Source organism: Dama dama, chromosome 15 (assembly GCF_033118175.1).
Source record: "Dama dama isolate Ldn47 chromosome 15, ASM3311817v1, whole genome shotgun sequence".
Classification (NCBI taxonomy): domain Eukaryota; kingdom Metazoa; phylum Chordata; class Mammalia; order Artiodactyla; family Cervidae; genus Dama; species Dama dama.
The window spans coordinates 63,833,701-63,848,633 of NC_083695.1; the positions used below are offsets into that span (position 1 = coordinate 63,833,701).

Here is a 14,933-nt window from a genome sequence, read left to right on the forward strand (position 1 = left end):
ACCCATTTCCGTATTCCCAGTTCTCAGCCCCTATCAACACCAGGAGGGCCACCCAGTAGGCCCACTCCTGTCTTTACTCCATCCTTATTAAAAAGTCTTTGCCCCTCTCACACCACCCTCTCTTCACCAGGAGTGCCCTCCCTTAGGCTGGGCCCAGCTCCCCTCTTGTGCAGCTCCCCTTTGCCCACTGTACTTGCCCTAACTTGTTGCTCATCACACGTTGGCATAAAAACTCTTCTATGTGCCAACCTCTCCTTTTAGACCAGTGGTCAAAAACCTTTTGATCATACCTTCCTGTTAGTAAATAGCTTTGAGCATATTTACTTTATAAGTTAATGATAAAATCTGGACTACTATAAATAGGAAAGCTATGTCTTGCTTTTCTGTTTGAGTTAAAGAATAAATAGAACTTCAACTGATAATGTTTTCTCTCGGTCCCTCAATAGCGATCCTGAGAGCTCACCCACTGTTCTAGGCCAGGAATTCTGCGAGGACAACAGGAGTGTTTGATTCCCTTTGTATTCTCAGAATCTGGGACAGAACTAAAAATTTAATAAGGGAATTCATTTGCCCCACAGACAGGGAGCACCTCCTGTGGGCCAGGCACATGCTAGGTAGGCACCAGGGATAGAACACCCAGCTGCTGGCATCTGGGTCCTACAAACTGCTGGGTGGGCAGACAAACAGGATCAGCCAAACAAGTGTGACAAAGTGGCTGACACAGATGCTATGCAGAATGCTCTGTCCAAAACCACTGAATCAGGACAGCCTCAAACAGGGGGGGGTGAACAAGCTCCAGAGGGTCCGAGAAGGCTTCCCCCCAGGAATATGCTGCCTTCAGCTGAAACCTGAAAGATGAGCAAAGCTAACTGGGTGAGGGAGAAGAGAACACTCCAGGGCAAGGAAACCACATGGGCAAAAGTTCTGAGGCTGGACAGAGACATGTAAGTGCCAGGGACCAACAGAGGCCAACAAAACAAAATGAATGAACAAGCCCCTAAAGGATGGCGAGTTCCTCCCCCTTACTCCTCTCTACTTATCAGAACAGACAGAAGCCCCTAGCTTCATGCCTCTGAAGGGGTCACTCAGCTCTGCTACATGCCCAGCCTCTGAACCAAACACAGCAGGTGGGCTCTCTGCCTCCCAGCTAGTCCTGCCAGTGGCAACCGCCCCTTGCTTCTGAGGAGCCCCCAAAGCCACAGGAAGAAGAGCCACAGGTTTTCTGAAAACCATACATGTTGCCATGGACACCACCAATCAAAGGCGCCTGGGCAGTTTAATTTTTTAAAGACAGTGTTAAATATTTTACATCTTCTAACAGCACGGCTTCTTCCTTGCCTACAATGCAAAAGAAAACCCTATACTCCTTGAACTAAGAATTCACACAAAATAAACACCAATGTGTAAGACAGTCTTCGGAGGTGTGTACCCATGGTCAAGGGCATCCTCTGGGTATCCTGGCTGCCTGGGTGTATGTTCCTTGCAGAAGCAACCTAGATAATCCAGAAAGAAGCACAGCCACAGAATCTCTTCCCTACTGGAGCTCTTCTAACCCCAAGAAGGAAAAATTATTTACAATGATGCTTCAGGTGTGCTTAAATAGCCCATGACTTTAATAATTAAAGATAAAACCAAGACCGTGGATTGTAATGCAGGCTGGCGGCTGCGGGGCCTCCTCTCGCAGCAGCTGTCCCCAAGAGAAGCTGTATCTTCTATCAGTGCTCAGGCATGACTAATATTTCCCAGTTCCTAGGAGGCCTCGCCCCCTCACACCTGCCAGGACTGGCTCACTAATGTACCATGTCCAACAGAAAAGCCCCACAAAGCAAATGCAAAATAGTCCTCAAAGGCCCGAGACCATGTTGGCCTAGGCTCATGGGCCTGGCAACCTGGTTTTCAACAACTACCACCAAAGCCTGCCTAGGCCCTGGACTCTCCCGGGTCCCAGCTTTCTCCAGCTACTCTATTTTCTGTCCCGATTGGGACTGTGCTTTCTCCAGGGCCTGATTCATTCTGTCCTGCTTAACATAGCCCAGTTCCTACTTTTGCCGTGGCTTCTCCATCCAGATGCCTGGCTTGCTCCCCAGCCTACTGCCCGGGCTCTGGGGCAGCAACTCAGATCTCCCAGATCCAGTTCCAGTCTTGCTTACCTCATCCCTGGCTTCCAGATCCAGCCTTCTGTGTGCACTGTCTATAAAGAGAGACCCAAGTACAGACGAATCACCAGTGTGTATGCTACAGCAGCCTTGCAAAGACCCCCAATAGCAATGTACCATGAAACTGATCCCATTTTCTCTCCTGTTAATGTTATCAGCAACTAAAACCCCTGGCCATCGTTCTGTATTGGTAAGAAACAGTCACCCAGCACCGGATCTGCCCTGACGAAAGAAACTCTGAGTAGAGAAGAACAATCGGCAAATGAATCGTCTATTTATTTACAACATCTGACAAGGACACTGTTCATGTGCATAGCCACAGTATCCACACACATTCCAGGCAACAAGAGAAACAGGATTTCACATGGTATGTCTTAGTGACCCTTCATACTGGGAAACCAAGCTCAAAGGTGGGCCCGCAGGCAGATGGGAATAATTGATTCATATAAGGACTTCCCCGGTATTCCCAGTGGCTAAGACTCCATGTTCCCAATGCATGGGACCTGGGTTCAATCCCTGGTCAGGGAACTAGATCCCACACGCCACAACTAAAAAAGATCCCTCATGCCACACCTAAGACTCAGCACAGCCAAATAAATATTAAAAAGTAATAATAATCGATGTTTAAGGCATGCTAGAAATGAGGAATGAGTTTCCACATCCGGGATCAACTGAGCGCCTGTTCCTGTTACAGCTGCCATGAGCTAGAAGGTCCCTCTGATGATGAAAAGTCAAGGCCCACATGGGGCTGACATGGGCAGAGCCAAGTACAGGTTAAGGTACAGTAGTCAATACTCCTCCTGCTCACTGGTGTTGGAACTCAGGCAGTATCTTTATGCCATGTTGAGAATCCAGGTTGCCAGGAACAGACTCCTCACAGTCATTCCTGGGTCGGTCATGACTACACGCCTGACTTCAGGTCCATCACTGGCCTCTCTCTGCTACCTGCCACGTGGGTTATATGCACATCTAGAGCATCCTCACTCCCCCGACGCCCCACACACTTGTCACCCAAAACCTTCCTACTCAAAACCTAAAACAAACTGGAACGCCAGCTGGGGAAGACAAGAGCCCAACCCTCTGGGTGTTAATGAGCAAATAAATTCGAGGAGGGCGGGCCTATGTCTACACTGTTCACTAGTATTTGTTTAATGAGTACAATGAGACTGTGGTTATTAAAGTACATCTTAAACAAAAGTTCCACAGGTAAGCAGGGACTCACCTCACAAATGGGCACCCTCCTGTCCCCGGGGCTAACAGCAGAGCTCTCTCTCTCTTCATCCAGTGAAATGGTCTGGATGGACATCAGATGGACCTGCCTGCAAGGCTGAGCTATAGTGGGAATGCAAACCACCAAGGGATAGAAACTTCCAAGAAAAGACCAGGATCCCAACCGCTGAATCACCTGGCTCTGTCCCTTTTCTTTTCTGCACTCCTTTGGCACATCCCTCTGCTCCATGGGTGACGGTCAACATCTGTGACCTCATCCTTCCAAGGGGGAGATGTCAGGTGGGGGTGGGGGGAGCAGGGAGGAATGTGTGGGGACAGGAGAAAGGGTTATGGGTAGAAGCAGACCAGGAGGAAGGGGACATCAAAAGGATTGTTGCTCTGAGTACCAGTGACCAGTATTGGGGCTTCATGAACAGGCTGGCATTTTCACCTCAGCTCACATGACCGAAGAGGCTTAGAAATACTCAGTTCTATGTCCCTCTCCAGATGGTTCGTCAGCTCTACAAACATAGCTTCACTGGCCAACGTTCTTTTTCAACTCCACGTTTGAAAACACCCCCTTGACACTACTGGTAACTTCTGACCCATTCTCATTAATGCAGCCACCAGCATTAGAGTGATGACTGTGTGTCAGGCACAGCTCTAAAGACTTGTGCAATCCTGTGAAGTGGGCACTATTATTTTTCTCCATTTTACAGGTGAGGCAACTGAGGTACAGACACATAACTTATAGAGCGAGGATGGGGACCCAGGCAGCCTGAGCACAGAGGTCACCCCCTTCATCACTCTGCTCCCTGACCTCACTTCCAGAAAGGAGAGCCAAGCTCCAGCTCAGGCCCATGCAGCTGCAAGACCTTAAACTAATGGCCTTTCTGTGCCTCAGAGGCGTGTGAAGCAAGGCTGATCACAGACACCTAGTCTGTCTGTCCACAGGGCAGCCGCTGGTCTCACGTGGCTATGGAACACTTGAAATGCAGCTAGTGTGACCAAGAAACTGAATTGTACATTGTACTTCATTTTAGTAACCCACTCCAGTATTCTTGCCTGGAGAGTTCCATGGATAGAGGAGCCTGACGGGCTATATAGTCCATGGGGTCACAAAGAGTTGAACACGAATAAGTGACAAGCGTTTAGTTAATTTCAACTTAGAGAGTCGCACGTGGCTAGTGGCTATCATATTGGAAAGCTCAACTCTAGTCTCTAAATTCTAGGATACCGGCTGCCATTTCTCGTTGCTCACTGCTATGGTCACAGAATAGCTTCCCTGGTGGCTCAGAGGTTAAAGCATATGCCTGCAATGTGGGAGACCCAGGTTCAATCCCCGGGTCGGGAAGATCCTCTAGAGAAGGAAATGGCAACCCACTCCAGTATTCTTGCCTGGAGAATCCCATGGACGGAGGAGCCTGGTAGGCCACAGTCCATGGGATCGCAAAGAGTTGGACAAAACTGAGCGACAGACCCTAGCACAGCCTGTGGTTGGAGCTCAGTAACTATTTGTTGAACAAATCAAAAGCAAAGCGCTTTTCAGGTGCCATAACTTCATTGCCACACAAGCATCAATTGTTCAGGTTCCCTGCCCACTGGGCATCTAGCCTCAGCTTGACCAGGAGCTCAGGCCTCCCAAAGCAGATCAGGAGGGAGAGGCTCTCAAGATGAAAAACTATAGAGCCAAGTCTTCTAAAGGTTCAACAGAAATAAATCTATCTCCCTGAAATTTCCACTTACTCATCCTGGCACTTCAGCTCACAGGTCTGAGAAAACCAAAATAAGTTATGAGATAGCACTTAAACATTTTTAAACACTATAAATACAGGATAATATCTCTAATTCATTCTCTTAATTAGTATGAGTACAAATCTTAGTTCACTGTGAGGCTGGTTAAACAACTACATGACTGAGACCTGTTTGGGGGAACAATCCCCTACTGTCAGGGCTATGGCCCAGGACTGCTGTCTCCGCTGACTTAATGCATTCACCTCCCCCCTCTCCATGAGCGAGCCGGGGCATATACAGCTAAACTCCCAACTAGTGAGACCTCATTCTGCAAACAAGGTTTGGGGATCCTGGCAGAGCAACTCACATTTTCATATCTCCTTGATGTACTCTTTCTAAGTGGAAAAATCTAAGTTTGCACACATCTCCTATGAGCTGAGGACTGCAGCAGACACAGGAGATAACTAAGACAGCTCCATGCAGCCCTCACCAAGAGCCCACATCTAGAAAGAGTAAGAGGTGAAATCTGCAGACTACTTACCCCATACAAGTCACTGAACTAGAACAGAAGAAAGACATATAAACCAAACACGATCAATTCAGTGTGACACATGCTGTAACAGACACATGTACAAAATACTGAACTAAAGAGATACCCGGAGGGACCCTGCACTGTGGCTCACACACGGCAGGCACTCAGGGCAGTGAACTGAATCAAATTTTGACCAACAGCTCAACTGAAGGCTGAGGAAACTACAATCCAGACAGGTTAAGTGACTGCTCAAGGTGACCCAGGTAGTTAGTGACGGGGCTGGACATGACAGGCGGGTCATTTACCCGCCCAACAGTCTATAATCCATCTCACAGTGCTTCTTATCTGACCCCTCATGGGGAGGGAGGCAGGATCTGCCCGCTGCTTGTTATCGCATCCATCTCAGGATAAACAATGGATACATTTTTGTACGATGGTATGTTGGGGACTCTCTTGAAATCTGAGGAGTTACTGTATGCATACCATCTTAGAAACATGCATCCAATCATAACATTTTTCGGGAATATACTATGTATCAGGTGCCTGTTTAGAGGCTTGGAAAAAGAGATGAAACAAACTCCTAGTCAGATCAAAACACCCACATTTATCTTTGCTCTCTCCCAGAACCCCACGAAAAGGACAGCAGAGGAATCTGCTTTTTAATGGAAAGGAGACAATGGCTGATGAGATATGTTAACAGAATTCTGAAAGACAGAGAGACAATTGCCAGGCAGTCACTGATTCAGGTTTCTGCTTCATCTGCTCTGCTGAGTTCAAGCAGGGTAGAAAACCACTGAACAAATGGTGCTTAAGCCACAAAAACAGGAGAAGGCTCGGGAAGGGAGGGGTGAACCAAGGACTGTGAAGGGAGAAGGGGAAGGGACTAGGAAGAGGGGAGCCTGCTGAAAGTTGGCGCAGGGAGCAATCACTCCAGGGTCCCTCCTTCAATCTGCTCAGTCTGGCGGCCTCCCTCCCTGGGCCAGCAAGACATGAAGGATCACGGTTTAGACAAATTACACCAGACTCTCTGATTCAGATTCAGACGCAGCTGAGGGAGAGATACAGCTGAGGGAGGTAGGGAAAGCGGGGAGCAACTTTCGGAAAATAGACGGACAGAGTGAAAGTCTGCATACCAACCAGGGTACCCTGCCTCCCTCCCCATCACGGCTCCTAGAAGGAACAACACACAGCCTGTTACGCCCCCCAGGCAGACTCCTCTCCAGGAACACCCAACATTCCCCAAGAAAAGATCTACAGACACCGATATCTAGGTGTCTCCAGTGAAAAAAGGGGAGGCTCTCTACTGAATGACCCTACAATGAGGTTCACAAGCCCGCTTCCTTGTCCCACAGATCCCCAATCAGCATCTTGGTGTCCACTCTTAAAATATAAACCATCAGGGATCAGCAGGCATGGAAAGATGGTTCCAATGGGAAATACAGTAACCAAAAGAAGCAGATAAAGGGACTTGACAGAAACAAAGACAGCACAGGAGAAGCAGAAAAACAGCAAAAACAAACAAAACACAACATATATAAGTGAATTCATTGCACCCATGAAGCAAGAACAAGATGCTATTTAGAAAAAAAAAAAGAAAAATGAGTCTTCAGAAAACTAGGAAATTGTAGAAAGTAAAACATGCAAAAATGTTTCAAGCAAAACCATGAAAGCATAAATTAAAAATTCAAAAGGATTACTAAAGATAAAGCTGATGATGTCTCTCAAGAGGTAAAACAAAAGTAAAATGAAAAACAATAAAAGATTTTAAAGTTACAAACTTGACCCAGGATGTCCAACATCTAAGTAATGGGAGTTCCAAAGACAAAACACGAAAAAGGACAAAAGGAAATTAACAGAGAAAAATATAAGGAAATGTCCCCAAAATGAGGAGTGTGAGTTTTCAGATCAAAAGAACACAACAAGGACCCAGCATAATAATTTTCAAAGCAAGAACAAACCAAATACACGGAAAGGGAAAGGATCCTAAAACTTTCAGCAAAAAAAAAAAAAAAAAAAGTTATCCATAAATGATCAAGAATCAAAATAGCATCCAAATTTTGATATCAATATTGGAACCTAGGAGACAGTGGAGCCATGCCTTCAAAATTCTAAGGGAAAATGGCTTTCAACCTAAAATTCTAAACAGATCAAAGCACCAATCAAATGTGAATGCAGAATAAGAACAGTTCAGACAAGCAAGTTTGAGGTGACTGACTTGTACAGACCCTCTCTCAGAAACTCCTGAGGAATAAATCAAGAAACAGGAAACGGAGGCTCCAACCAGAGTAAAGTGAGGGAATCCCCAGGACAAGTCATGCCCTAGGCCTAGAAGTCAGTCAGCTCGGAATAAAGGGGAGGAACTGAGGCCTCTGGGAGTGAGACCTCCAAGGGAAAAAAGACTGCAGTGAAAGAAAAAGGAACACGTGTATAAAACAGAGAGGTTTTCAAAAGCCTCTCAGAAACTCTGGGAATCAGTAATAACCACAAAGGAAACTAAATAAATAGGAAAAAAGCAATTATTAACTCAAAAAAATGTACAAGAAATTTCATTACAGTAAACTATAAGGCTCAGCCAGGAACTCTATTTACACAGTCAAAATAATATAAGTATTGACTATCAGTGTAACAAAAAACTGTGATAGACCACACTGGGAGGACATGAAGGAAACCAAGCATGTGGGGAGAAGAGAGAAGAGGGGACTAAGGGCTCCTCTAATCCACAGCAGGACAATAGTACTATCAGCAGAAACAGCTAAAAGGCCTCGAAGTGACTATGGTAGGCAAAGTAAGGGCCCCTCCAAGATGAAGATGCCCATATCCTAATCCCCAAACTCACAAACATGGTATCAATACATGGCAAAAGGGAATTAAGGTTGCAAGTGGAAGTAAGGCTGCTAATCAAATGAACTTCAAACAGGGAGATTATCCTAGATTATCCAGGTGAACCCAAAGTAACCACAGGGTCCTTAAAAGTGGAAAAGGGAAGGGGAAGGGAGTCAGGAAGGTGTGACTACGTTAGAAGGTCAGTGATGGACAAAGTACTCAACTGGCCATTGCTGGCTTTGAAGATGTTGAAAGGGGGCCATGAGCCAAGGAATGCAGGCGGCCTCCAGAAAGTGAAAGACGCAAGGAAGAAAATGCAGCCCTGGCACCATCTTGACTTTCACCCAGTGAGACCCTTTTTGGACTTCTAAGCCAGAGAGCTTTCAAGCCACTACATTGGTGGCAATTTTTTCCTGCAGCAACAGAAAATCACATTCCGTGACTAGCCCTGGGGAGTGGATCATCAGGATGATCCACAGCCTTCTTCCTAAGCCTTGCAGTGTTACTTGACTTTTAAAGTCATATATATGACTCTGATACAAGTTAAATTTTAATTTTAAAAGAGCTGAAACACAAATTCTCTCTTGCCAGAGCTCATAATTCGGTAGAGAAAACAGGGCCCCGGCTACTGCCGATAGGCAATCACGGGAAGAAAGCACCTCTTTGAGATGTGAGGACATCTGAAAGGAGTAGGCGTTCACCAGGCAAAGGAGAAACAGGCCTTCTGGAGAGGGATCAAAGACCAGGGGGAACATGAAACAGTTCTGAATCATGGCACATCAGTGGGTCTCGCAGAGTCAGCAGGAAAAGCTGGGTGGACAGTTTCCAACACCACAGGTGTGACACCTGCCCCACTGCTGGCTTCTCTGACTGGAGTCTGGGACTCGCTGTGCATATTTAGGGCTGGTATGGACAAGGGAAGACCCCAAACACAATGTTTTCCTGGTACATCAATTGTACCCAACAGTGAAGTATTTTAAATGCTTTTACACTAAAACCAGCACAGATGTATTACAGAAGACAAAACTCATGTGAATTTTTAACATAAAAATTGGTGACTTCTTGTTTGAGAGGCCCACTGTAGACACTAAGCTATCTGCTGACCGCTGAGCATCAAGATTCAACCTTCTCTATAATTATTACAAGAATCAGAAGAAAGGTTTAAGTGCCATTGCATGCCTCCATCAAAGCACCTGGGACTTCACACCAGCAACCTCTCAAGGGCTGCCTACCCTCTCTGTGTTGGGTCCCAACATGAATGGGAAAGTTGAGGAGCATCTCATTCTTTTCCAAAGTGGTTTGGGTCCTGCGATTGCTGGGTGACTTAGCTCTGCCTGGGAAAACAAAAAAAACTACCACACTGAATGTTTCCAACATATCTTCTCTCAGTCATAAGTCTGTCCATCTTTCTCCCATCCCCCCTCTTAAGAATACCAGGATCACTGATAAAACCCCAATTCGACCATCAGCACCTCCGACCCCTTATAGCACAGGCCTCTGTTAGAGAATATATTGCAGACACTCTTCCCATGGAAGGAAGTCAAGAAATAGGGCACATCTCTTGGGAGAGGGTGTCCCTTGTGTCCACAAACAAGGGTGGAAACTTTTTCTATTGTTGTAGCTGTTTTTGTTATAAAAACAATAATATCCACGTGACAGTGAACTGGGAAATTTTTTTTCTGTAAAGACCCACTACTGACCACAGAAGAGGATCAGAGAGGGAAAAAAAAAAAAAAAAAAAAAATATATATATATATATATATATATATATAAATGGAAGACCACACAGAAGTAAAAAGCAATTTAATTGGGTTTGGTTTTGTGTGTGTGTGTAAAACGTATACACACATTCAAAAAAAGTGAACTCAACTGATTTCAAACAGAGGAGGAGATTTTAATAACACCTTAAATATATTACAATTACAGTTATGTCATTGACAGAAAATAAAAGATGGGAGAGGAGATCAAAGAAAAAGATACAGTAGGAGGAGAGAAAAAGAAATGGATAGATGGGGGTATGGGAGAAAAAGGACGGGAAGACAGCAAGACACAGGGACAGACAGACATGAATAACCACACACAAAAAGAAGGAACAACTAAAGGATTCACAGAGACGCTTCCTAGGCCAAAATAAATGACACTGCATGTGCCAGGGTAGGCTTGGGCTATAGACTTCAAAGTATTATCACCTTTTATCCTTGCCTTCGAATGGTTACTAATCTGGCTAACCACTGTTCACAGCTCTTTAATTGCTCATTTAAATATTCCGAGGCTTAGCTCAGGTCAAGGGCCAGAAGCTCCCTCCAGAGGAGCCACAGTCAAGCAAATCATTTACCTCCAAGTATCTCCTCTACAAAAGGAGATACTTTACACAAATCACCATCTCAGAAAATGTACAAAGCACCAATGAGAAACAGGAGAAAATGCTGTTTGCATTGAAAAGAAATTCCATGGAAAACTTTTTAGTTTCGTGTTTAAAAAGAAAAAAAAAAAAAACCCCAGAACTGGTACTTCAGCAGAACGGGTTCCCACCTCAGCATTCTCCAGCATCACTCCCAGCACATTTGACTTTCCACATGTTCAAGTTCTGCCTGCCCCACTGGCTTCAAAGGGCTGAGTTGGCTCTGAAACCAAACACTGCAAGCTGAGGGTCAACAGAGAGATCCCAGGGGACTGACTCCCAAGTCAGGTGTCTATGTTTTCCCCTTCCTTCCCTGACCAGCCCCCAACCTCCCACCTGTTCTGTTTCCCTGATCTCCCCCTTCTACCCCTAATCTCTCCTTGCTCTTCTCTACCCCGTCTTAGTATCACTGCTCTCAGAGGAAGAGGGGGCATAGGAGGTATATTTAGAACACAAAACCTAGTCAATCCACCTCAGTTTCTGCCCAGCCCTGTATCTTGCTAGCTGTTTGACCTTGAACAAACAGCCAAGCCACCCAACCCCTCAAATTCCCCAGTGAGGGGGATGAACCTGGCAACCACAGAGGTCTTGTCCAACTCTCAGGTCCTAAATATTCAAAGACCCACCTGTATAACCATAAATAAAGCAGTGAATTAAACATACACAGGGAGAGAGAATGAATTATAGAAATTCCCTTTCCTCAGCATTCTGTCACCCCAGCTAGTGTCCCCTCAACCAACCCCCCACACTGAGGGGCTGTAACTCTCTCTGAGCTATTCCAGCTCTAAATTACTTAGATACAGCAAAGCCTCCCCCAATCACACTAATCAAGGAACAGATGAATCTGAATATCCAACAGAAGTCTGAGTCCTGGAATGTTTCTTTCATGCCATCGAGCAATACTGTGAATTCAACATCAGCCTAGCAAACAGAAAAGATTCTAGAAATGCCATCGAAAACTGTCTTGTGACTCTAAGAACAATTATGTGTCGGGAACCCTAGAAAATAATCTACTTCTAAGCCCTCCACTTTCCCCAAAAGGGCAGAGGCCCAGAGAGCAGAAACCACGAACCCAAAGCCCAGCGCAGATCTATGCCCAGATCAAAGCCAGAGGTCCTGCTTCTGGCCCAGAGGACTTTCATCAAAGCTTTTTGAGACCATCCGTTTCCTTTTTCAAAGAGACAGATTAAACCCCAAATTACCAGTGAGTTCTCTCTACAACAAATCTATTTCCAAGTCCAGGGGAGCAGAACAGAGCTAAGTTTGGATGGCCAGATGATTACTAATACTGCCTCACAAGCTTTCTTCCCTGAACCCTGCCCATTCATTCTCTGCAGAGAAAACCCCAGACTCTGCTATCTATATGGAACTCTATTTTGGAGAAGTGGGAAGCGGAGACCCATACAGTTCTTTGTTCTGACACTAAGAAGCATCTGCTTTCCGATAACTCCCACCTCACCTTCCAACATTCCAAGTACCTTCAGAAAAGTTCATAGAAACTCTCCAACTAGAATAAAACAGGAGATGACAGGAGGAGAGGTCCAACTGAGGGTGGGTGTGTAACAGACAGTGGATGTGTAACAGACGATGATAATACCCTTCCAGCTCTTCACCCTAGGGGTAGAAAGCATCTCTTTTCAGCTGCTAATACCCTGCACCAGAGATAGTCACCAGAGATAGTGCCACTCAGCGCCCTCCAGCAGAGAAATGAGCTCTCTGCAACCCCTGAAGAACTAACCCTTTCCTAACCATACACTCTAACAGTGCCCAGGACAGAGGTATCAACAGACCAATCCTCTCCTGCCCTTCCCTCCCACCAAGAGCCTGAAACATCAGAGCTCTGATGGCAAGGAGCTATTTAAGGCAGCATCAAGAGGGTGGGGCAGAAAATTGCTGGCAATATCCTCCTCCTCCTCCCCCTCCCTCCCTCACAGCCAACACACACACAAACACACACACACACACACACACACACACACACACACACCCTCTGACTCCATAGACAGCCATTAACCTCACCTATGTCTCTAAGGTCTGGAGATCTGGAGTCCCCAAACGTTCAGCATGTGTTTTCTGTCACTGAGGCTGCCCCACCCCCTTCTCTTCCATCACCACCAAGCCACCTTTCCAATCAAAAACACAAAATTTAATCTAGAGTTCAAAAACCAAGAAGGGGCTTGGAGATAAACAAGCCCTCCCTGGCCTTCACTTAGGAAAGAAAAAGGGCGCCCAGGGGGGCGGGGCGGGGGGGGGAGGGGGTGATGTCAGAGGCCTGACAAGCTAGATAGGCTTCACGCTATCTCTAAATGAACCTCCCTCCTATTGATGGTGAAATCAATTCGGGCAATTTCGGCAGGTCGGCCCTGTGACATGAGGGGCATCCCAGCGCTCAGTTTACAACAAAAATCCAAAGGCTCAGCCAGAACATGCTGGGAAAATCCAGGGTCTGGATAAAACGAGCTACACTCAGTGGGATCCTTTCTGCTTTTATGTAGCAATGTAATAGCGTAATAAATTCTGTCTGCCTGAGGAAAGCATGCACTGGTGAATTTCAAAGCCATCTTAAGACAGCGGATGCACGGGGATGCAGAATTCAACAGCACATTCCCTCGTGGCGGCGGGGGGGGGGCGGGGAACGTAATGATTTCAAGCTTCTTTCCCCCTCTATCTTGAAAGGCGCTAGCGCTTATCAAGGAAGCCACCTCGGAAAGCAGCCAGCGGAGAGCCGGGGGTGCCCAGGGAATCCGGAGAAAGGAGTCGCTTTCCGTTCGTCTCGGTGAGGAGCTGGCTAGCAAGAAGCTGCCAGTCACTCTGAGGGATGAAGGATGAAGAAGCATGGCCGGATGAGCAGGCACCGGCGTCCCCGGACACACACACACGTACCCGCTCCTTCTGGCGGGTCCTAGGCCAGGCCGATAGTCCTTGCTCTCCTCCCGCCGCCCTCTTCTCCAGAGGGATGCTAATGAATGAACACACCTGAGAAGCCTCCATCCTGCCGCTCGCTCCCTCCTTCTTCCTCTGGCTGCTGCAGAGGAGCCCCTCCTCGGTAGTTTCACTTTACAGCGTAAACCCACTCGGGCTTTGATGTCTCCTCCACCCACCCATATTGCAGCCAGCCTGAAGCAGGCGGACGTTCTCCTCCTTGCAGAGGCCATGATCGCACGTACCCCCCACCCACCAAAAAAATAAATAAATAAATCTGGACTATCCCAAACCCCGGCACACTGGGGAACTTTCCCTTAAAAACTGAGGATCCACCAACCAGGCAGGAAGGAGGGTTCGACCGAGGGGGGCCACGGTTTTCCCCGCGACCACGGGGGATGCTCTGGGGGAGGGGGTCCCCCAAGCCCTTCCAACAGCTGGCCCTTTAAACGCACCTCCTCCGAGCGTGAGACAAAGGCGCCGCCCGCCGGGGCCGGGCTGGCGCACGCCCCCGGCGCCGGTGCTGGCGATCAAGCAAGCGCTGGCCAAGGGGCGGCTGGCGCGGGCTTACCTTGCGGGTCTCCGGGCTGGCGGGCCGGCGGCGCGCGTCCTGCCCCACTCGCACTACACGCTGCAGTTGGCCCCGCTCTGTTTTTCTGGGACTCGGCGCTGACTTCACCGACACTCCGCGGCCGGCCAATGGGCTGCGGCGGCCGCCCCCTCATTAGCATGCGTCTGGAACCGTCCACTCCGGCGGCGCCTGAGCGGCGGGCGGTGCTAGGGGGCGGTGCCGGGCCCCGCAGTGACAGGAAGGGGCGTGTGCGCCAATGGCAGGCGACGAAGCTCCCCGCCGCCCCGCCCCGCTGCATTGTGAGCCGGGCGCGCGGGCCCGCGGATCTCTGCCCGAGAACGTGCGCGCAGTCCCAGTAACCCTTTTTGTCCTGGGCGGCCTTGGGCTGGGCCAGAATATGGCCTGGCGCGCCCTCTGATTCTTCTGAGGGATCAGGGCAGCTGGGAAGGAATCTTAGGCATTAAAAAAAAAAATGCTAACCTGACTTGAGTGCATATAACTTAACACCTGTGCCCCAGTTTGCTCATCTTTAAAATGGTCTAATAACCAGTACCTATTTCGTAGGACATAGAGAAGATGAATATA

General features: G+C 47.6%; 1 protein-coding gene across 5 annotated transcripts in view; it reads right to left on the bottom strand.

Annotated features, from left to right (window-relative positions):
* The window catches only part of SORBS1 (sorbin and SH3 domain containing 1), a 232,300-nt gene extending 217,824 nt beyond the window's left edge, over positions 1–14,476 (bottom strand). For all 5 annotated transcript variants that reach the window (XM_061162242.1, XM_061162241.1, XM_061162244.1 and 2 more), the window contains exon 1: positions 14,349–14,476. The gene's annotated coding sequence lies outside the window, so the exon portion shown is untranslated. The remainder of the gene's footprint in view (positions 1–14,348) is intronic.
* Between the last annotated feature and the right edge of the window lie 457 nt (positions 14,477–14,933).